The sequence below is a fragment of the Chiloscyllium punctatum genome, chromosome 10 (genome assembly GCF_047496795.1).
Source record: "Chiloscyllium punctatum isolate Juve2018m chromosome 10, sChiPun1.3, whole genome shotgun sequence".
Classification (NCBI taxonomy): Eukaryota; Metazoa; Chordata; class Chondrichthyes; order Orectolobiformes; family Hemiscylliidae; genus Chiloscyllium; species Chiloscyllium punctatum.
Window position 1 is genome coordinate 114845301 of NC_092748.1, and position 26917 is coordinate 114872217.

Sequence of the window (26917 nt, forward strand, 5' to 3'; positions counted from 1 at the left end):
CCCCCTACTTTATATGTTCTTCTTATCAAAGTGCATCACTTCACAGTTCCCTGCATTGAACCTCATCTGTACCCATCCACTAAATTGTCCTTTTGGAGTTGCACACTGTCCTCCTCACAGTTTACAATCCTTCCAAACTTCACGTCATCAACAAACTTTGAATCTAGCCCCTGCACACTAAGATCCAGATCACTGAGATAAATCAGGAAAAGCAAGAGGCCCAACACTGACCCCTGGGGAACTCCACTACCCTTCCTCTGGCCCAAATAATATCCACTGACCAATGCTGTGTCCAATCACTCAGTCCATTTTGTATCCACATTGCTACTGTACCTTTTGTACCACGACCTATAACTTCCTTCCCAAGTCTGTTGCATGACACTGCATCCAACACCTTCTGGAATCCATGTAGACCACACCAACAGCATCACCCTCATTGAGCCTGTTACCTCCTCAAAAAATTCAGTGAGTCAGTAAAACACAATTTCCCTTTAGAAATCCATGCTGACCCTTTGTGACCAACTCCTCATTTTCCATGTAACTATTAATCTTGTCCTGAAAAAATTGTTTCTCAAAGATTCCCACTGCTAAAGTTAAACTGACTGGTCTGTAATTTCTGGTCCAATCTTTACAAACTTCCTTGAACAAGGCCATAATGTTTGCAAATCTCCAGTCTTCTGGAACCTCCTGTGAAAGACTGAAAGATTGTACCCCGTGCCCCAACAATTTCTTTGCTCACTTCCTTCAGAATCCTCGAATGCAGCTCATCCAGTCCCAGTGCTTTGTCAACTTCAACAACCAACAATCTATCCAAGATTCCTGATGAAGGGCTCCTGCCCGAGACGTCAACTTTCCTGCTCCTCGGATGCTGCCTGACCTGCTGTGCTTTTCCAGCACCACTCTAATCTTGACTCTAATCTCCAGCGTCTGCAGTACCCACTTCCACCTAATCTATCCAAGATATCTTCCTTATTAATTTGAATATTTCTCGTGACCGAGTTGCCTCTTCTGTACTATGACCTGGACAGCACCTGCCTCCTTTGTAAAGACAGATGCAAAGTATTCTTCTAGCACCTCAATCACGCCCCCTGACTCAGGGTGTAAATCCCCTTTTTAGTCTCTGTTTGACTCTACACCTTCTTTAGCCACCCTCTTACTGTTATTATGCTTATCTGTTCCCTTTATGTTTGCTGCTTGTGTTTAGCAAGGGGAGAGTTAGCTTGGATGGATAGTTTGAGGTACAGACAAAGAACAAGCAGCTAGATAAATGCAACATCTCCCAGCAAATGGCTGATAGTGTGGGTTGGTTTTCTGCACTAGCTCATGAAGGTCTCATGAAGACCCTGCCTTTCCAACCTCTCCCCTTGCCTGAGTCTGCATCCCTGTAATGGTTGTGAAACTTGAAAGGGTTCAGAAAAGATTTAAAAGGATGTTGCCAGGGTTGGAGGATCTGAGCTACAGGGAGAGGCTGAACAGGCTGGGGCTGTTTTCCCTGGAGCGTTGGAGGCTAAGGGGTGACTTTATAGCCCTTTTGGCTATGTAAAACACTTCTGCACCCTTTTACGTTTCACAACATCTTTTCCCCAGGGTGAGGGAATCCAGAACTAAAGGGGGGGAGGGGGGGAGGGAGGGGGGAGGGGGGAGGAAAGATTTAAAGTGGGGAGGGAAGATTTAAAAGGGACCTAAGGGGCAATGTTTTCACACAGAGGGTGGTACGTGTATGGAATGAGCTGCCAGAGGAAGTGGTGGAGGCTGGTACAATTACAGCATTTAAAAGGCATCTTGATGGGTATATGAATAGGAAGGGTTTGGAGGGATATGGGCCGGGTGCTGGCAAATGGGACTAGATTAGGTTAGGATACCTGGTCGGCATGGACGGGTTGGGCCGAAGGGTCTGTACATCTCTATGACTCGATGAGCAGTCTGCTCAGGCTCTGCTGACTTTACCCTAGCTGCTTGTCCTCTCTCATCAATCCTTTTCGTTTCTCTTGTGTTGCCTTTTCACCTCCCTGTTACACCTCTCCTGTTGAATATCAATTGTGTTTTCTACCTTACACCTTTCATAAGCACAAATTTTCATTTTCATGTTAATTTCTACCCCCTTTATCATCCAGGGAATTCTGCATTTGTTTGTCCTCCCTTTTCCATTCAAGGGAATATACCTTGACTATCCCTGAAAGATCTCCTCTCTGAAGGTGACCCATTGTTCAGGTAGCGATTGTCCCTGTAATGCCAGCTCACCCTTTGGCTCAACAAGTCCACACCGACCTTCCGAAGAGTAACCCACCCAGACCCTTTCCCCTATATTTACCCCTGACTAATGCACCTAACACTATGGGCAGTTTAGCATGACCAATTCACCCTGACCTGCACACCTTTGGACTGTGGGAGGAAACCGGAGCACCCGGAGGAAACCCACGCAGACACGGGGAGAATGTGCAAACTTCATTCGATTCCCGCCTCAGTGACTGTCTGTGTGGAGTTTGCACATCAAAGCCAGGTCCCTGGCGCTGTGAGGCAGCAGTGCTAACCACTGAGCCACCGTACTGCCCGTTATTATAGGGCATTCTCCTGCTGCATGCAGAACTTTATGAAGCAGTAATCACGGAGCCATTCCATGGTGTTGAAGACTGAAGGCAGTGTCCTCTGGAGCCCACTGCCAGAGCAGGCACAAAATGTCTGTTTGGCACACGGGGAGGTTGTTGGATGGGTAAAGGGAGAGACAGATGCACACTCTGTTCTTGTTCCTGCTGCCAATTTGATTCTCGCTGTTTTCCCTGCTGCCAGTGCCTTGCATTTCCCTTCCTCAGTCTCACTCTGTTACTGCCTCTAATCTCTCCTTAACCTTATCTCCTGGACTGACCAGTTAGCGGAGGGACAACTATCATCAGCTATCCTCCTTTCAAATCCCATCCAAAATATCCCCAGTTTTTAGTGTTGGTCAGATGTTTGGAATGTGTCTGTGTCAGTGTGTGTGAGTCTGTGAGCGTGTGTCAGTGTGTGTGAGTCTGTGAGTGTGTGTGAGTCTGTGAGCGTGTGTCAGTGTGTGTATATGAGTGTAGGTCTGAGTGTGTCAGTATGTGTATGCCTATGTGTCAGTATATGTGTGTGTTTCTGAGTGTGTGTCTATCTGTGTCTGTGTGTCTGAGTGTGTTTCTGTGTGTGTGTGTATCTTGTGTTTACGTGTGTGTGTCTGTCTGTGTTTGTGTGTGTGTGTGAGAGAGTGTGTGTCTGTGTCTGTATCTCAGTGTGTGTTTGTGTGCGTGTGTTGTCTGTGTTGTGTGTATCTTGTGTTTGTGTGAGTGTATGTGTATGTGTCTATGTGTCTGAGTATGTATGTGTTTGTGTTTGTGTGTGTGTGTGAGAGAGAATGTGTCTGTATCTGAGTGTGTGTGCGTGTCTGTGTCTGAGTGTGTGTGTCTGTGCCTGTATCTCAGTGTGTGTGTTTATGTGCGAATGTTGTCTGTGTTGTGTGTATCTTGTGTTTGTGTGAGTGTATGTATATGTGTCTGTGCGTGAGTGTGTGTATGAGTGTGTGTGAAAAGTGCAGTCCAATGTGATACTGTTATCAAGAAGAGAGCAAAGGATAAACCAGGCAATTACAGGCTGGTCAGTCTAATCTCAGCACTGGGGAAACTATCGGGACAAAATTAATCTGCATTTGGAGAGGCAGGAATTAGTTGAGAATTAGTCAGTCTTGTTTTGTCATGGGGAGGTTGTGTCTGAACAATTTGAATGGTTTGAAGGAATGATTGGGCATGTAGATAAAGGCAATGCTTTTGATGCAGTCTATGAAGTTCAGCAAGGCTTTAATAAGGTCCCACATGGGATGCCAATAGTGAAGGGAAGAGCCTGTGGGATCCAAGGAAATTTGACAAATTCGATCCAAAATTGACAGAGGGGCAGGAAGCAGAGGCTGATTTGATTTGCTTTATCACTGACATGTGTTCCTAAGGAGAGTGAAGAGTTTTGGTTAGTATGCAGTACAGGCAGATCATAAATTACAAAGACATAAAGAACATTGGGTGTTTGAACAGAGCAAGGAATACAGCAGTACAGCTGCAGAGAAGGTGCACAGAGAGCGAGATCAACATTAAGTGTGAGATTTGAGAGGTCCCTTCAGGAGTATAATAACAGCGGGGTAGAAGCTGTTCTTGAATCTGTTGATACGTGTGTTTAAGCTTTTGTCTCTTCTGCCTGACAGAAGAGTTTGGTAGAGATTATAACTGGGGTGGGAAGGGTATTTGATGGTGTTGGCTGCCTTCCTGAGGTAGCGGGAAGTACAGATGGAGTCAATGGATGGAAGGATGGACTGGGCTATGTTCAGAACTCTGCTGTGCCCAGTTTCTTGTGGTCCTGGGCAAAGCAATTGCTACACCAGGCCATTATGCACCCAGATAGAATGTTTTCCATGGTGCATCCATCGCAGTTAGTGAGGGTCGTTATGGACATGCTGAATGTCCTCAGACTCCTGAGGAAGTAGAGGCATTGTTGTGCTTTCTTGGCCGATGAAAGTTGTGGGATGTTTTTCCAACTGGAAGTATGTGTGTCCAGTTGAATCCCATGGGGATCAGTGTTGGGGCTGTTGCTGTTTGTGGTTTATATGAATGATTTCAACTTCAATGGATGATGGTTGATCAGTAAATTTGTGGTTGATATGAAAATTGGTGAGGTGGTAAATAGTGAGGAGGACAGCCACAAATTACAGGAGGATATAGACAGGATGGTCAGATGGACTGACCGGGGGCAAAGGGAATCCAATCCAGAGAAATGAATATAGTTGGTTCTGATAGAATACGATAGTTCTGTTCTCGTGCAACCTAGTGTTATAAGGAAATAGCTGCAGCATTTAAACTAATGGGTCTGGAATTGCTTTATAATTAATACAGGTAAGGAAGCTTGCATTCTACAAAGAACAGTTTAAATTCTTCAATCGTGTTGAAGCCGATTCATGTTGAAGAAACATGCATTATAGCAGAACCGATTGTATATGAAATGTGAGGTGATGTACTTGGGCAGGAGAAACAAGGCAAGGGAATACATGATCTATGGTAGGACCCTGAGAGGTACTGACGATCAGAGAGACCTTGGTGTGCATGTACACCGGTCCCTTAAATTAGTGGATCAGCTAGATAAAATGGCTAAGGTGGTATATGGGATACTTACCTTTATTTGTCAAGGTATAGAGTTTAAAAGCAGGGAGATTGTGCTGGAACTGTATAAAATGTTGGTTAGGCCAAAACACAGTTCTGGAATCTTTATCAAAGGAGAGATATGATTGCACTGGAGTGCAAAGGAGATTTAGCAGGACATTGCATGAGCTGGAGAGTTTCAGTTATGAGGAGAGCTTGGAAGGGGCTGGGGTGCTTTCCTTGGAGCAGACACTGCGGCTCACCCCCACCTTCTCCAGGGGCAATTAGGGACGGGGCAACAATGGCCACAGTCCCACAAATGAAGTTTAAAAACTGCGGTGGAGATGGCAAAGGGACACAGTTGAAATGTATAAAATCATAGACAGAGCAGGCAGGAAGAAACCTTTCCCCTCAGTGGGAGGATTAGCGACCGGGGTTGGGGAGGGGGGGGCATGGATTTGAGTTCAGGGGCAGGAGGTTTAATGGTGATGTGAGGACAGACCTTCCCACCCAGAGGGTGGTGGGAATTTAAAACTCCTATCCTGTCAGGGTGGGAGAGACAGAAACCCTCAGAACATTGAAGAAGGATTTAGATAAGCACTCGTGATGCCAAAACACACAAGGCTATGAGCCGAGTGCTGGGAAACAGGGTTAGGATAGTTAGGTAGTTGCTTATGACCAGCATGTACTCAATGGGCCGAAGGGCCTTTTCCTCTGTTGTAGACCTCTATGACTCTATGCTATTGGTGGACCCCTACAATGCCCTTAGGGAGGAATTCCAGGACTTTGACCTAGTGACAGTGAAGGAATGGTGATATCTTTCCAAGTCAGGATGGTGAGTGGCTTGGAGGGGAACTTGCAGGGGGTGGGGTTCCCATGGATCTGCAGCCCTTCTAGATTTGATTTGATTTACTATTGTCACATGCACCGAAATACAGTGAAAAGTATTGTTTTGTGTGCTAACCAGACAAATCATACCGTCCATAAGTACATCAGGGTAATAGAACAGAATGTGGAATATAGTGTTACAGCTGCAGAGAAGGTGCAGAGAAAGATCCAATTCTGATATATGAGAGGTCCATTCCAAAGTCTGATAACAGAGGGGAAAAAGCTGTGCTTGAAGCTGTTGGTACGTGAATTCAAACGTTTGTATCTTTTGCCGAACGGACGAGGGCGGAGGAGATTATAACCGGGGTGGGAGGGGTCTTTCATTATGTTGGCTACTTTCCCGAGGCAGTGGAAAGTATAGATGGAGTCAATGGAGGGAGGATTGGTTTGTGTGATGGACTGGGCTGTCTTCGAAAATCTCTTTATTTTCTTACGGTCTTGAGCATAGCAGTTGCCATACCAAGCTGTGATACTTCTGGACAGGATCTTTCTGTGGAGCATTTATAAACATTGGTAAGAGTTATTGTGGACATGCTGAATTTCCTTAGCCTCCTGAGGAAGTAGAGGTGTCAGTGTGCTTTCTTGACTGTAACTTTGATGTGGATGGACCAGGATAGATTGTTGGTGATATTTACTCCTAGGAACTTGAAGCTCCCGATCATCTCCACCTCAGTCCCATTGATACAGACAGGGGCGTGTCCTCCACTCCAAAGGTCTGTAGGTTCTTCGTGAATTTCTGCAGTGGGCTTTGTAGATAGTACACAATGCTGTTCCTGAGCATCGGTCGTGGAGGGAGTGGGTGTTTGTAGAACATTTTGGTGTCTCAGCCCTGTGATGGTTTCTATGCTCTCATTGATTCCTGTGCTAACCCCCTTCGTCTCTCCCTGTCACTGTGAGCTTCTACAATAAAAACAGAATACCTCCAGCAGCTTGGAGTGGAGAGGGAGTGGAGTTAATGGACCCAACAAGAGTCATACTGAACTTGGGATGGTCATTCTGTTGCTCCCTCTCTTTCTCTCCTTCCATCTCTTTCTTTCTCTCTCTCTATCTCTCTCTCTTCCCCCCCCCCTTCCTCTTTGTATCTCTCTCTCCCCCCTCTCTCTCTCTATCTTTCTCTCTCCCTCTCTCTCTCTCTCCCTCTCTCCCTCCCTCTCTCTCACTCCCCCTCTCCCTCCCTCTCTCTCCCTCCATCTCTCTCTCAGTCCCTCTCTCCCTCCCTCTCTCTCAGTCCCTCTCTCTCCCCCCCCTCTCTCCGTCTCTCTCTCTCCATCTCTCTCCCTCCCTCACTCTCTCCCTCACTCCCTCTCTCTCTCCCCCTCTCCCTCTCTCTATCTCTCTCTCTCCATCTCTCTCTCTCTCCCTCCCTCTCTCTCACTTCCTCACTTTCCCTCCGTCTCTCTCTCTCACTCCCTCTCTCCCTCCCTCTCTCTCAGTCCCTCTCTTTCATTCCCTCTTTCTCAGTCCTTCTCTTTCCCTCTCTCTCTCTCCCCCTCTCTCCGTCTCTCTCCCTCACTCACTCTCTCCCCCTCTCCCTCTCTCTATCTCTCTCTCTCTCCATCTCTCTCTCCCTCCCTCTCTCTCCCTCTCTCCCTCCCTCTCTCTCACTTCCTCATTTTCCCTTCGTCTCTCTCACTCCCTCTCTCCCTCCCTCTCTCAGTCCCTCTTTCACTCCCTCTTTCTCAGTCCTTCTCTCTCCCTCTCTCTCTCCCCCTCTCTCCCTCTCTCTCTCCCTCCCTCTCTCTCTCCCTCCCGTCTCTCTCCCCCCTCTCCATCTCTTTCTCTCTCCGTCTCTCTCTCTCCCTCTCTCTCTCCGCAAAGGATGCCAGTCTTGCTGAGCTTCTCCAACACTCTGTTTTTATTTCAGATTTCCAACATCTGTGACAGTCTGCTTTTATCTTAGCATAAAACCTTCTTTCTCTTCCTTTCTCCAACTTGTACTAACCCTGCTTCCCCTCGGATGTATGCTCTGCCTTTGTCTCAATCACTGACTGTGTTTGTGAGTCCCACATTCTCTGGAGAGAGCTCACAGTGTGTCTGACCTCCAACCGTAAAGACCAGAGGGAGGAAAGCTTCCTTTCTCTCAGTCACTGTAGAGATCTCTTTGACCGTTTAACAATGTTGCTTGGTCAATCTTTCCACTCACCCTGCAAATCCATTGAGTTCAGTTTTTGCATTCACTGTTACATTTTTATTGCTTTTCAATGCATCCTTTTACCGTCTGGCACCATGTACACAGACTGCCTGGCTGGTTAGTCTGGAATGGGTTTGTAAGCTGCTCTCTCTCCCTCTCTCTCTCTCACACACACACACACACACTCACATATACCACTCACACACACAGAGTCTCTCTCTCTCTCACACACACACACACACACACTCACTTTTGCACACACTTTCTCAAACACACACACTGACTCATACACACTCTCTCACATATATATATACACACACACACAGTCTCTCTCTCACACACACTCACTCATGCACTCACTCACCGACATAAGGGGGTGGTACGGTGGCTCAGTGGTTAGCACTGCTACCTCACAATACCAGGGGCCTGCGTTCAATTCCCACCTCAGGTGGAGTTTGCACATTCTCCCTGTGTCTGCGTGGGTTTCCTCTGGGTGCTCTGGTTTCCTCCCACAGTCCAATCCAAAGATGTGTAGGCCAGGTGAATTGGCCATGCTAAATTGCCCATAGCATTAGTCAGAGGGAAATGGGGCTGGGTGGGTTACTCTTCAGAGGGTTAGTGTGGACTTGTTGGGCCGAAGGGCCTGTTTCCACACTGTAAGTAATTTAATCATATAGACACCCACACCCTTCTCTCTCACACAAACATGTAATTGGTTTGTTGTAACATCTGTTTCATGGCTTACAATGTGTTTTACTGTATTAAAGAAAGTAACTCACAGAGTTAATCAATTACTGATGAGCATTTGATTATAAGACCATTATCGTTGCGAATGTCAGACACCCTGTCTAGTTGTGTTGCTGGTTGTGAGTGGTGTGTTTTCTCTCTGAGCTGGGAGGCCACATGCTCTGAGCTTAGGCACATGCTAATCGACAGTCCAACATATCGACTGGAGAATCACTGCTGCCCTCGGCCCTCTGAGATCCACACACCGTAAAGAAAGGTGTGTGCATCATCTGCAGGAGCACCCGGAGGAAACCCACACAGACACGGGGAGAATGTGCAAACTCCACACAGTCACCCGAGGCTGTAATCGAGCCTCGGTCTCTGGTGCTGTGAGGTGGCAGTGCTAAACACTGTGCCACTGTGCTGTCCATAGCAATGACCTCCTTTGGTAGGGAGAGGGTAGTTTTTTAAAATTGTTCGATGGCATAGAATGTCAGCAGTTATTACCCTGAAGGGAGATGCTTGTCCAGCCATTTCAGAAGGCAGTTTAGAGTCAACCACATCGCTGTGGGTCTGGAGTCACATGTAGGCCAGACTGGGTAAGGATGGGAGATTTCATTCCCTAAAGGACATTAGTGACCCAGATGGGAACAAGAGAGCCAGGCCATTTGGGTGATGCCATGAAGCAGTTGCCATGGCGATAAAGGGCTGAGGCAATCTGAAATGGTCCCATCTTGGAGGCTGGTGGGGGAAGGGGGCTCAGGAAAAATTCTGAACAGTTTTTGTTAGGAATAGGGTTTAAGAGGTTACGGAACTAGGGAAGGTTGATGGATTTGTACAGAAGGCCTGAGATCTCAGCTGGTCACAAGGAGCACCAATGATACCCCCCAGCTGTTGGGGAGAGTGGGGGCAGACTATTGCGGAGCAGAGGGTATGGGCTATTATGGAGGTTGAGAGGCAAACTATCAGGTGTGAGGGAACATGGGCTGTCAGGGGCAGAGGAGGGAGATGGGGTGGGCTGTCAGGGGGAGATGAGGGAGATGGGGTGGGCTGTCAGGGGGAGATGCGGGAGATGGGGGTGGGCTGTCAGGGGGAGAGGAGGGAGATGGAGGGGGGGCTGTCAGGGGGAGATGGGGGGGGGCTGTCAGGGGGAGAGGAGGGAGATGGGGGTGGGTGGGCTGTCAGGGGGAGAGGAGGGAGATGGGGGTGGGCTGTCAGGGGGAGAGGAGGGAGATGGGGGTGGGCTGTCAGGGGGAGATGCGGGAGATGGGGGTGGGCTGTCAGGGGTTGAGCAGAGACAGACTCCTTTTCCCCACTTCAACCCGACCCTCTCTGCTGCCTGGAAAGTGGGGAGGGGGGATCATGTTCCTGGGTCCAGGGTTGGTGGGAGAAGGGGGAGGGAATGGGGGATTATATTGATTTGTTGTTAACAATGATCAGACCGTAATGTCATCCTGAACAGTGGGATTTGTTATGGTGACCCTGCCCTGCAGGGGGCAGTACTATGGGCCATTTTTGGCAGCTGCCTTTCTCTGTATGTGTGTGTGGGTGTGAGCAAGACTCATTACAGCTTAAGTCATAACATCACAGCAGAACTTGGTAATGTCCCCAGAGTTCTACCGAACCCAGAGGGCTGCTGTCTCACTGGGTGAGGGTTAACCTGAGGGTCACCATGCCTCAGGTGAGGGGACAGTCCTTCCTGGTAACCTCAGCCTATGCAGGCATCGAACACACACCGTTGCACTTACTCTGCATGACTAACCAGCCGTCCAGCCAACTGAGCTAACCAACTTAAAGTAGCAGAGCGGTGGTGAAAGGACAAAGGGACATTGCTCAAACACAGAGAACACTGGAGAAACTCTGCAGGTCTGGCAGCATCTGTGGAGAGAGAAAGCAGTCAGCAATGTGAGTCTGCTTCAGAATTAAGATGCACTGTGGCCTCAACGTTAACTCTCTCCGCAGATGCTGATGAATTTCTGATGAATTTCTCCAGTATTCTCAATGCACTGTTGTTAAGTAATGTGGTTTAACTGGATTTCTGTGCCAGGAATTAGCGTGGATGCAAGTGATATAGTGATGTTGTTATTGGGCTAGTAACTTAAAACCACAATTTCTGAGTATTGCAGACATGAGTTCAAATCCCATCACAGCTGATGTGAAGTTTGAATTCAGTTAAAAAAACAGAAATTAAAATTTTAATGATGACCATGAAACCATTGACTATTGTTTTAAAAACCCACCTGGCTCATTTGCTTTAAGGAGGAAAATCTGCCATCCTTACTTTTTTAAAGATTCATTCATGGGATGAGGGTATTGCCAACTGGGCCATCCTTAATTGTGTACTGAAACAGACAACCTATCACCTCCATCCTCACCCCCACTCACCTGTTGTACTCTTTGCTACCTTCTTCCCACCCCCACCCTCCTCTCATTTATCTCTCCACCCTGGATGCACTCTGCCTGCATTCCTGATGAAGGGCTTTTGCCCGAAACGTTGATTCTCCTGCTCCTCGGATGCTGCCTGACCTGCTGTGCTTTTCCAGCACCACTCTGATCTAAACTCTGGTTTCCAGCATCTGCAGTCCTCACTTTTGCCCATCCTTAATTGTCCAGAGGGCACTTTAAGAGACAACTACATGTGACTCCAGAACAACAGCAATGTGGTTGGCTCTTAACCACCTTCCGAAATGACGTGGCTAAACACTGTGTTCAAGGGGCAATCGAGGATTGGATGCCCTCTGGCCCAGTCGGTGAGACTGATGTCCCTCGATTTGGCCTTACAGTGTGGGAACAGGCCATTCAGCCCAATAAGTCCAGTCTGGCTCTCCAAAGAGCATTGCACCTCACTACCCCTGTAACCTTGCATTTCCCATGGTGAATCCATCTAAGCTACACATCCCTGGATATTATGGGCAATTAGGCAAAAGTGCAACCTTCCCCCACCGTCCCCTCTGACCTATCACCTCCATGCACACTCCCATTCACCTCCTGTACTCTTTGCTACCTTCTCCCCAGTCCGCTCCCCCATTTATCTATTCCTGATGAAGGGCTTTTGTCCAAAACGCTGATTCTCCTGCTCCGCTTTTCCAGCACCACACTGATCTAAATTATGGGCAATTTGCCTAACCGACAGATGTTTGGATTGTGGGAGGAAACCCACACAGACACAGGGAGAATGAGCAAACTCCACACAGACAGTCACCTGAGGCTGGAATCGAACCCGGGGTTCCTGGTGCAGTGAGACAGCAGTGCGAACCACTGAGCCACCACGCCGCCCCTTGAGAAAGTGACAGTAGACTGCCTTCTTGAACCACTGCAATCGATGTGCTGTAGGCCCTGATAGGGAGAGAATTCTAGGATTTTGATGAAGATCATTTTCATTAAAGTTAACATTCTGTAATACTCCACTGGATATAGTTTCAACCTGCCCAACCTCCAAAACCCCCTCACCCCAGCGACCACCGTCCCCTCACACCATAAACCCCTCTGTCCAGCGACCACCGTCCCCTTACACCATAAACCCCTCAGCCCAGCGACCACCGTCCCCTCACACCATTAACACCTCACCCCAGCGACCACCGTCCCCTCACACCATAAACCCCTCTGTCCAGCGACCACTGTCCCCTTACATCATAAACCCCTCACCCCAGCGACCACCCTCCCCTCACACCATAAACCCCTCAGCCCAGAGACCACCGTCCCCTCACACCATAAACCCCTCTGTCCAGCGACCACCGTCCCCTCACACCATAAACCCCTCTGTCCAGCGACCACCGTCCCCTCACACCATAAACCCCTCTGTCCAGCGACCACAGTCCCCTTACATCATAAACCCCTCACCCCAGCGACCACCCTCCCCTTACACCATAAACCCCTCACCCCAGCGACCACCGCCCCTTTACATCATATACCCCTCATTCCAGCGACCACCCTCCCCTCACACCATATACCCCTCATCCCAGCGACCACTGCCCCCTTGCACCATATACCCCTCAACCCAGCGACCACTGCCCCCTTGCACCATATACCCCTCAACCCAGCGACCACCGCCCCCTTACACCATATACCCCTCACCCCAGCGACCACCGCACCGTAACACCATATACCCCTCATTCCAGCGACCACCCTCCCCTCACACCATATACCCCTCATCCCAGCGGCCATTGTCCCCTTACACCATATATCTCTCATCCCAATGACTACCGACCAATTACACCATATACCCCTCATCCCAGTGACCACTGTCCCCTTGCACCATATACCCCTCAACCCAGCGACCACCGCCCCCTTACACCATATACCCCTCATCCCAGCGACCACCGCCCCCTTACAACATATACCCCTCACCCCAGCGACCACCAGGCCCTCACACCATAAACCCCTCACCCCAGCGACCACCGCCCCCTTACACCATAAACCCCTCACCCCAGCGACCACCAGCCCCTCACACCATTAACCCCTCTGTCCAGCGACCACCGTCCCCTTACACCATAACCCCCTCACCCCAGCGACCAATGCCCCCTTACACGATAAACCCCTCACCCCAGCGACCACCGTCCACTTACACCATAACCCCCTCACCCCATTAACCACCGCCCCCTTACACCATATTCCCCTCATCCCAGCGACCACCGTCCACTTACACCATAAACCCCTCACCCCATTAACCACCGCCCCTTACACCATATACCCCTCATCCCAGCGACCAACACCCCCTTACAACATAATCCCCTCATCCCAGCAACCACCGCACCGTAACACCATAAACCCCTCTGTCCAGCGACCACCGTCCCCTCACACCATAAACCCCTCACCCCAGCGACCACCGCCCCCTTACACCATAAACCCCTCTGTCCAGCGACCACCGTCCCCTCACACCATAAACTTCTCACCCCAGCGACCACCAGGCCCTCACACCATAAACCCCTCTGTCCAGCGACCACCGTCCCGTTACACCATATATCCCTCACCCCAGCGACCAACGCCCCCTTACACCATAACCCCCTCACCCCAGCGACCAACGCCCCCTTACACCATAAACCCCTCAGCCCAGCGACCACCGTCCCCTTACACCATAAACCCCTCACCCCAGCGATCACCGCCCCCTTACACCGTATACCCCACACCCCAGCGACCACTGTCCCCTTACACTATAAACCCCTCACCCCAGCGACCACCGCCCCCTTACACCATATTCCCCTCATTCCAGCGACCACCGCCCCCTCACACCATTAACCCCTCACCCCAGCGACCACCGCACCGTAACACCATATACCCCTCACCCCAGCGACCACCGCACCCTAACACCATAAACCCCTCACCCCAGCAACCACCGCACCGTAACACCATATACCCCTCACCCCAGCGACCACTGTCCCCTTACACCATATACCCCTCACCCCAGCGACCACCGCCCCCTTACACCATAAACCCCTCACCCCAGCGACCACCCTCCACTTACACCATATATCCCTCACCCCAGTGACCACCGTCCCCTTACACCATAAACCCCTCACCCCAGCGACCACCGTCCCCTTACATCATATACCCCTCATTCCAGCGATCACCGCCCCCTTACACCATATACCCCTCTCCCTAGCGACCACCGTACCGTAACACCATATACCCCTCATTCCAGCGACCACCCTCCCCTCACACCATATACCCCTCATCCCAGCGGCCATTGTCCCCTTACACCATATATCCCTCATCCCAATGACTACCGTCCCCTTACACCATATACCCCTCATCCCAGTGACCACTGTCCCCTTGCACCATATACCCCTCTGTCCAGCAACCACCGTCCCCTCACACCATAAACTTCTCACCCCAGCGACCACCAGGCCCTCACACCATAAACCCCTCTGTCCAGCGACCACCGTCCCGTTACACCATATATCCCTCACCCCAGCGACCAACGCCCCCTTACACCATAACCCCCTCACCCCAGCGACCACTGCCCCCTTACACCGTATACCCCTCACCCCAGCGACCACCGCCCCCTTACACCGTATACCCCTCACCCCAGCGACCACTGTCCCCTTACACCATATACCCCACACCTCAGCGACCACTGTCCCCTTACACCATATACCCCACACCTCAGCGACCACTGTTCCCTTACACTATAAACCTCTCACCCCAATGACCACCGCCCCATACACCATAAACCCCTCTGTCCAGTGACAACCGTCCCCTTACACCATATATCCCTCATCCCAGTAACCACCCTCCCCTCACACCATATTCCCCTCACCCCAGCGACCACCGTCCCCATTACATCATATACCCCTCATTCCAGCGACCACCCTCCCTTCACACCATATTCCCCTCACCCCAGCGACCACCGTCCCCATTACATCATATACCCCTCATTCCAGCGACCACCCTCCCTTCACACCATATATCCCTCACCCCAGCGACCACCGTCCCCATTACATCATATATCCCTCACCCCAGCGACCACCGCCCCCTTACACCATATACCCCTCACCCCAGCCACCACCGCACCGTAACACCATAAACCCCTCTGTCTAGCGACCACCGTCCCCTCACACCATAAACCCCTCTGTCCAGCGACCACTGTCCCCTTACACTATAAACCCCTCACCCCAATGACCACCGCCCCATACACCATAAACCCATCATCCCAGCGACCACCGTCCCCTTACACCATATACCCCTCATCCCAGCGACCACCACCCCCTTACAACATATACCCCTGACCCCAGCGACCATCGCACCTTAACACCATAACCCCTTCAACCCAGCGACCACTGCCCCCTTACACCATATACCCCTCACCCCAGCGACCACTGCCCCCTTACACCATAAACCCCTCATTCCAGCGACCACCCTCCCCTCACACCATATACCCCTCATCCCAGCGGCCATTGTCCCCTTACACCATATGTCCCTCATCCCAATGACTACCGTCCCCTTACACCATATACCCCTCATCCCAGTGACCACTGTCCCCTTGCACCATATACCCCTCTGTCCAGCAACCACCGTCCCCTCACACCATAAACTTCTCACCCCAGCGACCACCAGGCCCTCACACCATAAACCCCTCTGTCCAGCGACCACCGTCCCGTTACACCATATATCCCTCACCCCAGCGACCAACGCCCCCTTACACCATAACCCCCTCACCCCAGCGACCACTGCCCCCTTACACCGTATACCCCTCACCCCAGCGACCACCGCCCCCTTACACCGTATACCCCTCACCCCAGCGACCACTGTCCCCTTACACCATATACCCCACACCTCAGCGACCACTGTCCCCTTACACCATATACCCCACACCTCAGCGACCACTGTTCCCTTACACTATAAACCTCTCACCCCAATGACCACCGCCCCATACACCATAAACCCCTCTGTCCAGTGACAACCGTCCCCTTACACCATATATCCCTCATCCCAGTAACCACCCTCCCCTCACACCATATTCCCCTCACCCCAGCGACCACCGTCCCCATTACATCATATACCCCTCATTCCAGCGACCACCCTCCCTTCACATCATATACCCCTCATCCCAGCGGCCATTGTCCCCTTACACCATATATCCCTCATCCCAATGACTACCGCCCACTTACACCATATACCCCTCACCCCAGCGACCACCGCCCCCTTACACCATATACCCCTCACCCCAGCCACCACCGCACCGTAACACCATAAACCCCTCTGTCTAGCGACCACCGTCCCCTCACACCATAAACCCCTCTGTCCAGCGACCACTGTCCCCTTACACTATAAACCCCTCACCCCAATGACCACCGCCCCATACACCATAAACCCATCATCCCAGCGACCACCGTCCCCTTACACCATATACCCCTCTCCCTAGCGACCACCGTACCGTAACACCATATACCCCTCATCCCAGCGACCACCACCCCCTTACAACATATACCCCTGACCCCAGCGACCATCGCACCTTAACACCATAAACCCCTCACCCCAGCGACCACCCTCCCCTTACACCATATATCCCTCACCCCAGTAACCACCGTCCCCTTACACCATAAACCCCTCATCCCAGCGACCACTGCCCCCTTACACCATATACCCCTCCTCCCAGCGACCACCAGCCCCTTACACCATATACCCCTCACCCCAGCGACCACCCTCCCCTCACACCATAAACCCCTCATCCCAGCGACCACCGTCCCCTTACACCGTATACCCCACACCCCAGCGACCACTGTCCCCTTACACCATATACGCCTCATCCCAGCGACCACCCTCCCCTCTCACCATAAACCCCTCATCCCGGGAATCTCTCAGTACATTCTCCGAACTGTTTATAAACTCTTCAGTCCAACCAGTCCAAGTTGACCATAATCCCAAAGTAACTCAGTCCCACCTGCCTGTATTTGGCCTGTATCCCTGAAAATATTTCTTATCCATGAGTTTATCAGAGTGTCTTTTAGATATTGTAACTGCTCCATCTCCACCACTTCCTCTGGAAGTTCATTCCACATTGAACCACTCTCTGTGTGAAAATAAATTGCCCCTTATGTCTTTTTTAAATCATTCTCCTCCCACCTTAAAATGTGCCCCCTAGCCTTGAACACCCTCACCCTGTGGAAAAGGCCCTTGCCATTCACCTTATCTATACCCCTCGTGATTTTATTAACCTCTGTTAGGTCACCCCTCAACCTCCTAAACCCCAGTGTAAATGGTCCCAGCCTCTCCCTGTAACCCGAACACGAATACAATTGTATCGTGTCTTAAATAAGGAAACTAAATGGGGATGCTGGGAGGGTAGTTGAATTGGTAAACCTCACAACCTTTAAAAAATACTTGGATGAAGTATCGTACATTCAGGGCAACCTTTTTCACACAGAGGGTGGTACGTGTATGGAATGAGCTGCCAGAGGAAGTGGTGGAGACTGGTACAATTACACTATTTAAAAGGTACCTGGATGGGTATATGAATAGGAAGGGTTCAGAGGGATATGGGCAAAGTGCTGGCAAATGGGACCAGATTAGGTTAGGATACCTGGTCAGTATGAACGAGTTGGGCAGAAGGGTCTGTTTCCGTGCTGTACCTCTCTATGACTCTACATCCATGGGCCTAATGTTAGACAGTGGGACTAAATTGGATTGTGCATAGTTTTGTCAGTACAGCCTCAATGGGCTGAAGGGCCTCTTCAGCGTATGATTGCCTGAAATATATCGGCAGTAGTCACGGGCTGAGGTGTGAATCCTGCCTGTTATTATTGTGGTGTGTGCCTTGTTTTTCACTGGGTCAGGAACCCAGCAGACCATCCCATCAGGATTCTCCGGGTTTCCGTTCATTGCTGGCAGCTGCTTTTCAAACCTCTCTGTAAACCAGACACTCTCCAGGTTCTGCAGTTGGAAACAAACAGATGCTGCTTCATCCCCAGTTTAATCTAATCATAATAATTACATTCGAGCCCAGCGTTAATAAACTCACCACTCAATACGTGACTCAATGTTAATTTGAATATTTATCCCTCCAAATCCCACTCTCACCCTGTCACTCCCTATTCTCCCGTGAAATGATGTCTCTGCACTGACTCACTAACATCGTTCCACACTTCGATCTTATTCATCCCAGCAGGAATCCTAACAAAGAAAGGAATGTAAAATCTTGGCATTCGTATAGCGTTTGTTCTAGTCTCAATTGTCTGGTGCCCTGACCAATATTGGGCCCTGCATCATTGTCACTACAGAGGGTCCCCGATTCACAAACATCCAATTTCTGAACTCTGGTACTTAGGAACTCAGTGCGGTTCAGGGGTGTCATTTTAAAGGTACGGCGTTTCCTGTACTCACAGACAGCTGTTTTATATTGTTCTGCACCAAAGTGTGGCCAAATCAAAGAAGGCGTTTGGTATGCTTGCCTTTATTGGTCAGAGCATTGAGAGTCAGAGTTGGGAGGTCATGTCGCAGCTGTACAGGACATTGGTTAGGCCACTTTTGGCAATGTTTTTAAGGCAAAAGTCGATAGATATTTGAACAGTAAAGGAATTAAGGGTTACTGTGAGAGGGCGGATAAGTGGAGCTGAGGCCATGAAAAAATCAGCCATGATCTTATTGAATGGGGGAGCAGGCTCGAGGGGCCAAATGGCCTACTCCTTCTCCTAGTTCTTATGTTGGGTCAGCCATGATCGTATCTAATGGTGGGTCAGGCTCAAGGGGCTGAATGGTCTACTGTTCCTATTTCTGATGGGGTTGGGTTTAAGAGTCGCGAGGTTATGCTGCAGCTCTATAGACCCCTGGTTAGACCACACTTGGAATATTGTGTCCAGTTCTGGTCACCTCATTATAGGAAGGATGTAGATGTGTCAGAGAGGGTGCGGAGGAGATTTACCAGGATGCTGCCTGGACTGGAGGGTGTGTCTTATGAAGAAAGGTTGAGGGATCTAGGGCTTTTCAGTGGGAGAGAAGGAGGAAGAGAGGTGACTTGATAGAGGTGTACAAGGTCATGAGGGGCATAGATAGAATAGATAACCAGGGATTTAACCCCAGGGCAGAAATGGCTGTCATGAGAGGTCATAATTTAACGGTGATTGGAGGAAGGTATCGGGGAGATGTCAGAGGTAGGTTCTTTACACAGAGAGTGGTGGGGGTGTGGAATGCACTGCCAGTGGGGGTAGCAGAGTCAGAGACATTTGGGGCATTTAAGCGACTGCTGGACAAACGCATGGATGGCAGTAAATTGAGGGGTGTGTAGGTTAGGATAAATACTTGGCACAACATAGTGGGCCGAAGGACCTGTACTATGCCACACTGTTCTATGTTCTAGTGGAGATTTAGTATATTTTTGGTGGTACAGATTTGATGGGTCGAATGTCCTCTTCTGTTCTGTACACCTCTGTGATTGTATGATCAGATATCATCCAGTTGAATGATGGAGCAGGCTTTCTGGGCTGAATGGCCTGCTCCTGTTTAAGATTAATGTAACTCATAGTAGTGTCATTTGTCAAAGCAGCAGACACAGAGCACAGTGAACTGAGGGTGAGAAAGGACGGGGAGGGTCACTGAGCGAGGACTGAGGGGGCTGGTTTCGGAGAATCGGGAGGGATAGGAAGACGGATTGTGTCTGCTTCATTGAATGCAAGACCAGAAGATTGATAGGAACGGTTAATGTTTTAATGAGGGACGACCCTGGGAAATCGAGAGCAATGGTTAGAACGTCTGGAGGGAGAGATTATATTATGTTCTTTCCCAGCCAAGTGAAGCGAACCTAACAGGAGCAGAAAGGCAATAGCTCAAAGGAAATGTAGACTATTTTACTGATGTAATGTAGTGCAGTTTGCTGATAGTTACACAGTGGTTAATGAATAGGCAGTGTCTTCCAGGAAACACAGGGTGAGGTGTGTCAACTCCCATAATCTGTCAGTGTTCCTCTGTGTTAATGATGGGATTGTTAGTAGCTGGAGGGGGTGTTTACTGATCATTAGGGACAGTTCAAACTGGCCAGCTGTGATCCACACAGTCCTTCATGGGATAAGACCTGCAACCACCACAAATGTGGTAAATTTGTTCGAGATCTGGAGACAACCAATATAAGCGGGGTTAAAAATCACACAACACCAGGTTATAGTCCCAACAGGTTTTGGAAGCACTAGCTTTTGGAGCGCTGCTCCTTCATCAGGTAGTCGTGGAGAATAAGATCATAAGACGCAGAATTTATAGCAAAAGTGTACAGTGTGATGTAGCTGAAATGATACACTGAAAAAGACCTGGATTGTTTGTTAAGTCATAGAGTCATAGAGATGTACAGCACGGAAACAGACCCTTCGGTCCAACCCGTCCATGCTGACCAGATATCCCAACCCAATCAAGTCCCACCTGACAGCGCCTGGCCCATATCCCTCCAAACCCTTCCTATTCATATCCCCAGCCAAATGCCTTTTAAATGTTGCAATTGTACCAGCCTCCACCACTTCCTCTGGCAGCTCATTCCATACACGTACCACCCTCTGGGTGAAAAAGTTGCCACTGGTCCTCACCTACCACCCCACCAACCTCCATGTACAGCGTATCATCCGCTGTCATTTCCGCCACCTCCAAACGGACCCCACCACCAGGGATATATTTCCCTTCCCTCCCATATCAGTGTTCCGAAAAGACCACTCCCTCCGTGACTCCCTTGTCAGGTCCACACCCCCCACCAACCCAACCTCCACTCCCGGCACCTTCCCGTGCAACCGCAAGAAATGCAAAACTCGCGCCCACACCTCCCCCCTTACTTCCCTCCAAGGCCCCAAGGGATACTTCCATATCCGCCACAAATTCACCTGCACCTCCACACACATCATTTATTGCATCCGCTGCACCCGATGTGGCCTCCTCTATATTGGGGAGACAGGCCGCCTACTTGCAGAACATTTCAGGGAACACCTCTGGGACACCCGGACCAACCAACCCAACCACCCTGTAGCTCAACACTTCAACTCCCCCTCCCACTCCCCCAAGGACATGCAGGTCCTTGGACTCCTCCATCGTCAGACCATAGCATCACGACGGTTGGAGGAAGAGCGCCTCATCTTCCACCTAGGAACCCTCCAACCACAAAGGATGAACTCAGATTTCTCCAGTTTCCTCATTTTCCCTCCCCCCACCTTGTCTCAGTCAAATCCCTCGAACTCAGCACCGCCTTCCTAACCTGCAATCTTCTTCCTGACCTCTCCGCCCCCACCCCACTCCGGCCTATCACCCTCACCTTGACCTCCTTCCACCTATCGCATTTCCAACCCCCCTCCCCCAAGTCCCCCCTCCCTACCTTTTATCTGAGCCTGCTGGACACACTTTCCTCATTCCTGAAGAAGGGCTTATGCCGGAAACGTTGATTCTCCTGTTCCTTGGATGCTGCCTGACTTGCTGCGCTTTTCCAGCAACACATTTTCAGCTCTGTTCTCCAGCATCTGCAGTCCTCACTTTCTCCTCGATGATTTTTAACATTGTCCACCCCAGTCCAACACCAGCATCTCCAAATCATGATATAACAGGATCTTCCAAATTGCCCATCATAACAACCAACATGGCCAAGGGAGTTTCATAAGGAAATGATAACATGTAAAGAACTTGTTTTGAACACAGAACAGTACAGGAGAAAGTGAGGTCTGCAGATGCTGGAGATCAGAGTCAAGAGTGTGGTGCTGGAAAAGCACAGCAGGTCAGGCAGCATCCGAGGAGCAGGAGAATCGACGTTTTGGGCATAAACCCTTTATCAGAACCGTACAGCACAGGAACAGGCCCTTCGGCCCAACACGATGCCATTCCAAACAAATCCCATCTTCCTGCACATGGTCCATATCCGTCTATTCCCTATCTGTTCGGGAATGTGTCCAAGTGCCTCATAAATGTTGCTATGGTACCTGCTTCTACCCCACCCCTGGCAGTGCATCCCAAGCACCTACCACACTCTGTGTTAAAAACTTGCCTCACACATCTCCATAAAACTTCCCCCTCTCACCTCAAATAGGATGGAATAGAATCCCTATCATGTCAAAACAGGCCATTCGGCCCAGCAAGTGAACACTGCCCCTCTGAAAAGCAACTCTACCCTCTGCCTGTACCCTGCATTCCCCATGGTTAACCCACCTATCCTGCATATCCATGGACACCATGGGACAATTTAGCATAACCAATCTATCCTAACCTGCACATCTTTGGACTGTGGGAGGAAACTGGAGCACCTGGAGGAAACCCACGCAGACACAGGAAGAATGTACAAACTCCACACAGACTGATCCACCCTCAGGGGACTATGTCCCCTAGTATTTGACATTTCCACCCAGGGAAAAAGACTCTGACTCTCCACCCTATCCGGGCCTCTTATAATGTTATAGACTTCTATCAAGATGCCCCTCAGCCACCAACGCCTGAGTGAAGACAATCCAAGTTTGTCCACCCTCTCCTTGTAGCTAATACCCTCCAGTCCAGGCAGCATCCTGGTAAAGCTCTTCTGCACCCTCTCCAAAGCCTCCACATCCTTCCTATGGCGTGGGGGACCAGAACCGTACACAATATTCCAATGGACCATGTGCAGGAAAGGTGGGATTAGTTTGGAATGGCATCATGGTTGGCACAGACATGGTGGGCCGAAGGGCCTGTTCCTGTGCTGTACTGATCTAAAGAAGGGCTTATGCCCGAAACGTCGATTCTCCTGCTCCTCGGAAATTGCCTGACCAGCACCACACTCTCAAATGTGGCCTAACCGAAATTTTATACAGTTCAATGCAACGTGACTTGCCAATTTTCCCACTCAATGCCTCGACTGATGAAGGTAAGCACGCCTCGCTAGGACAGAATTTGAATTTCTCTGAGCGGTTGGGCATGTTAAAATGTTCGGTCTCATGTTTGTCCAGACAAATGCAAGAATGCCAAATTTCAAATGATCACATCCATTTCTACTGCAGGATGACTGGGTGCTGATTGGTTGGGAAGTCAGCTCTGATTGGCTGAGGTGTTGCCACGGAGAACAGTCAGGCAGGAGGCAAGTTCTCTGCAAACAAACCAAGAATCTGATAGGTCCACATTGCTTTGTCTGTGGCAAAACCTGAACCAATGGGCGCCACGGTGGCACAGTGGTTAGCAGAGAGCCGGGTTCAATTCCCGCCTCAGGCGACTGACTGTGTGGAGTTTGCACGTTCTCCCCGTGTCTGCGTGGGTTTCCTCCGGGTGCTCTGGTTTCCTCCCAAAGACCAAAGATGAACAGGTCAGGTGAATTGGCCATGCTAAATTGCCCGTAGTGTTAGGTAAGGGGTAAATGTAGGGGTATGGGTGGGTTGCGCTTCGGAGGTCGGTGTGGACTTGTTGGGCCGAAGGGTCTGTTTCCACACTGTAATTAATCTAATCAATCAGACTTGATGGGTGATGCTGTTCTCTTGCGATATAAATTATTGTGTTTGCTTGAAATTTGGCATTCTCCTGACGAATGCCAAATGGAAAATTTGGGCAACATGTGTTTCTCTTTAGCAAGATTCACAGTGATTAACAACAACTAGTTGCATTTATGCAGTAACCTTCAATGCTGCAAAACATCCCCAGGTGCTTCACAGGAAGTGAAAAACATGGTGTAACTTTACCCTGTTTAGGTCAGGTCACAGGAAGCATGGCCAAAGAGATAGATTTTTGAGGAAGGTGGAGAGCGGGAGAGACAGCTACCAATGGGGTGGAGCGATTCAAATTGGGGCTGGGTGGGAGTGGGGGAAATGCTCGAGTCTAAAGTTAGAAAAGCACAGTTATCTCAGTGGAGAGGTCAGACAGACGGAGGCCACAAAGACATCGAGAAATAGAGATGTACAACACAGAAACAGGCCTTTAGCTCCAACTCGTCAATGCCGACCAGATATCCCAGTCCAATCTAATCCCATTTGCCAGCACTTAGCCCGTATACCTCAAAGCCCTTCCTATTCATATACCCATCCAGATGCCTCTTAAATGTTGCAATTGTACCAGCCTCCACCACTTCCTCTGGCAGCTCATTCCATACACGTACCATCCTCTGTGTGAAAACGTTGCCCCTTAGGTCCCTTTTATATCTTTCCCCTCTCACCCTAAACCTATGCCCTCTAGTTCTGGACTCCCTGACCCCAGGGAAAAGACTTTGTCTATTTACCCTATCCATGCCCCTCATGATTTTATAAACCTCTATAAGATCATCCCTCAGCCTCTGACGCTCCAGGGAAAATAGCCCCAGCCTGTTCAGCCTCTCCTTGTAGCTCAAACCCTCCAACCCTGGCAACATCCTTATACATCTTCTCTGAACCCATTCAAGTTTCACAACATCTTTCCAATAGGAAGGAGACCAGAATTGCACGCAATAATCGAACCGTGGCCTAACCAATGCCCTGTACAGCCACAACATGACCTCCCAACTCTTGTACTCAATGCACTGACCAATAAAGGAAAGCATACCAAACACCTCCTTCAGTGATGAGAGCTTGTAAGCTAAAGTGTTACTGGGTCAGGAGCCAGGATAGACCAGTGAGTGTGGTGGGGATGCTGGGTGGGGTGGGGTGGGATGCAGGGTGGGGTGGGGTGGGATGCAGGGTAAGGGTGGAGTTGGGGGTGCTGGGGGGAGTGGGAGTGCAAGGTGGGGTGCTGAGTGGGCATGTTGGGGTGTTGGGTAGGGGTGCTGGGTGGGAGTGCAGGGTGCGGTGTTGGGTGGGTGTGTTGGGGATGTTGAGGGTGTTGGGTGGGGGTGCTGGGTGGGGGTGCAGGGTGGGGTGCTGAGTGGGTGTGTTGGGGATGTTGAGGGTGTTGGGTGGGGGTGCTGGGCGGGAGTGCTGGGTAGGGTTACAGGGTGGGGTGTTGGGGATGTTGGAAGTGTTGGGTGGGGGTGCTGGGTGGGGTTACAGGGTGGGGTGTTGGGGATGTTGGAAGTGTTGGGTGGGGGTGCTGGGTGGGAGTGCAGGGTGCGGTGTTGGGTGGGTGTGTTGGGGATGTTGAGGGTGTTGGGTAGGAGTGCAGGGTGGGGTTACAGGGTGGGGTGCTGAGTGGGTGTGTTGGGGATGTTGAGGGTGTTGGGTGGGGGTGCTGGGTGGGGGTGCAGGGTGGGGTGCTGAGTGGGTGTGTTGGGGATGTTGAGGGTGTTGGGTGGGGGTGCTGGGCGGGAGTGCTGGGTAGGGTTACAGGGTGGGGTGTTGGGGATGTTGAGGGTGTTGGGTGGGGGTGCTGGGTGAGGGTGCTGGGTAGGGTTACAGGGTGGGGTGTTGGGGATGTTGGAAGTGTTGGGTGGGAGTGTTGAGTGGGGTTGCTGGGTACGGTGTTGGTGGGACAGGGTCAGGAGGGTGTGACGATGGAGGGGGTTTTGAGGGGGCTGTAGTGAAGGGTGAACAGGAATTGCCATCAGTTATGATAACTCGTTTACTCACTGAGTAATTACTGAGTCAGAGGGATGGTAGAATACAAACAAAACCTTCTCTTGGAACTGGCTGGATTGTTTTGATGGGCTGAATGGCCTGTCCCCATTCAGAGTGTGACTGAGACTGAAGGACATAATAGGGCAATGGGTGGAGAGGGAAAGGTCAGAGTGTCCTGTCAGTGTAGTAGCAGCAGTCGATTTGATTAATTCAGGATGAGCTCCCTGGGCTAATTCTTTCCATTTCCAATCGATCTCAAGCGTTTTGACATTGGAACCTATTTATCGCGCTTCCTTTCTGTTATTAGTGTTGCTGTAAGTGTCAGTTGTTATCCTTCAGGCAACATTGCAAAAGCAGCCCGAGCTGGCCATTATCTCATTGTGGGATCTTGCTGTGCAGCAATTGAACAGTACAGTACTGAGACAGGCCCTTCGGCCCACGATGTTGTGCCAACCATAACGCCAAATTAAACTAATCTCTTCTGCCTGGCCTTGGTCCATATCTCTTACATATTCCATGCTTTTCTAAAAGTCTTTTAAACGCCCCGATCATATCTGCCCCCTCCACCACTCCCCGGCAGTGCGTTCCACACTCCTACTGCGCTCTGTGTAATAAAACCTGTCCCCTCACATTTCCTTTGAACTTTCCCCCTCTCACTTTAAATGCATGCCCCCTAGTTTTAGACATTTCAGCTCTGGGATAAAGATTCTCACCGTCAGCCCTATCCATGCCTCTCATAATTTTACAAACTTCTATCAGGTCTCCCCTCAGCCTCCACCGCTCCAGGGAAAACAACCTTAATTTTTTTTTTCCCCTTCTTCTTATAGCTCAGAACCTCTAATCCAGGCAGCATCCTGGTAAACCTCTTCTGCACCCTCCCTCCCGATGCCTCCTCTAGTCTAGTGTAGTGTAGTCACAGAGGTGGAAACTCAGAGGGTGAGGGAGAGGATGGAATAGGTGCAGATGCTCAGCCCAGGGTTGTGGAGAGGGGAGTTGTCTGGAATCTATTATCTTGGTTTGTTGGCTGTAACAGGTTATTTATATCTTACTGCTCCCTCAGAGGGATTAGACTGGCCATGCAGTGATGAGATTAGCAGGTCACATCTATGCTAATGTTGTTAACACCTGTGGAGCTTGCAACAGGAGCTGGTGCTGTGCAACAAAGCGCAGGCACTGTG

General features: G+C 50.2%; 1 protein-coding gene across 4 annotated transcripts in view; it reads left to right on the forward strand.

Moving 5' to 3' along the window:
* Window positions 1–26917, forward strand: part of tmem198ab (transmembrane protein 198ab) — a 140339-nt gene that overhangs the window by 13110 nt on the left and 100312 nt on the right. Inside the window, exon 1 of one of the 4 annotated variants that reach the window (XM_072579992.1) lies at window positions 23138–23158. The exons of the other annotated variants lie outside the window; for them this stretch is intronic. The gene's annotated coding sequence lies outside the window, so the exon portion shown is untranslated. Of the gene's footprint in view, window positions 1–23137; window positions 23159–26917 lie in introns of those variants that run through there. 4 annotated transcript variants of the gene reach the window in all.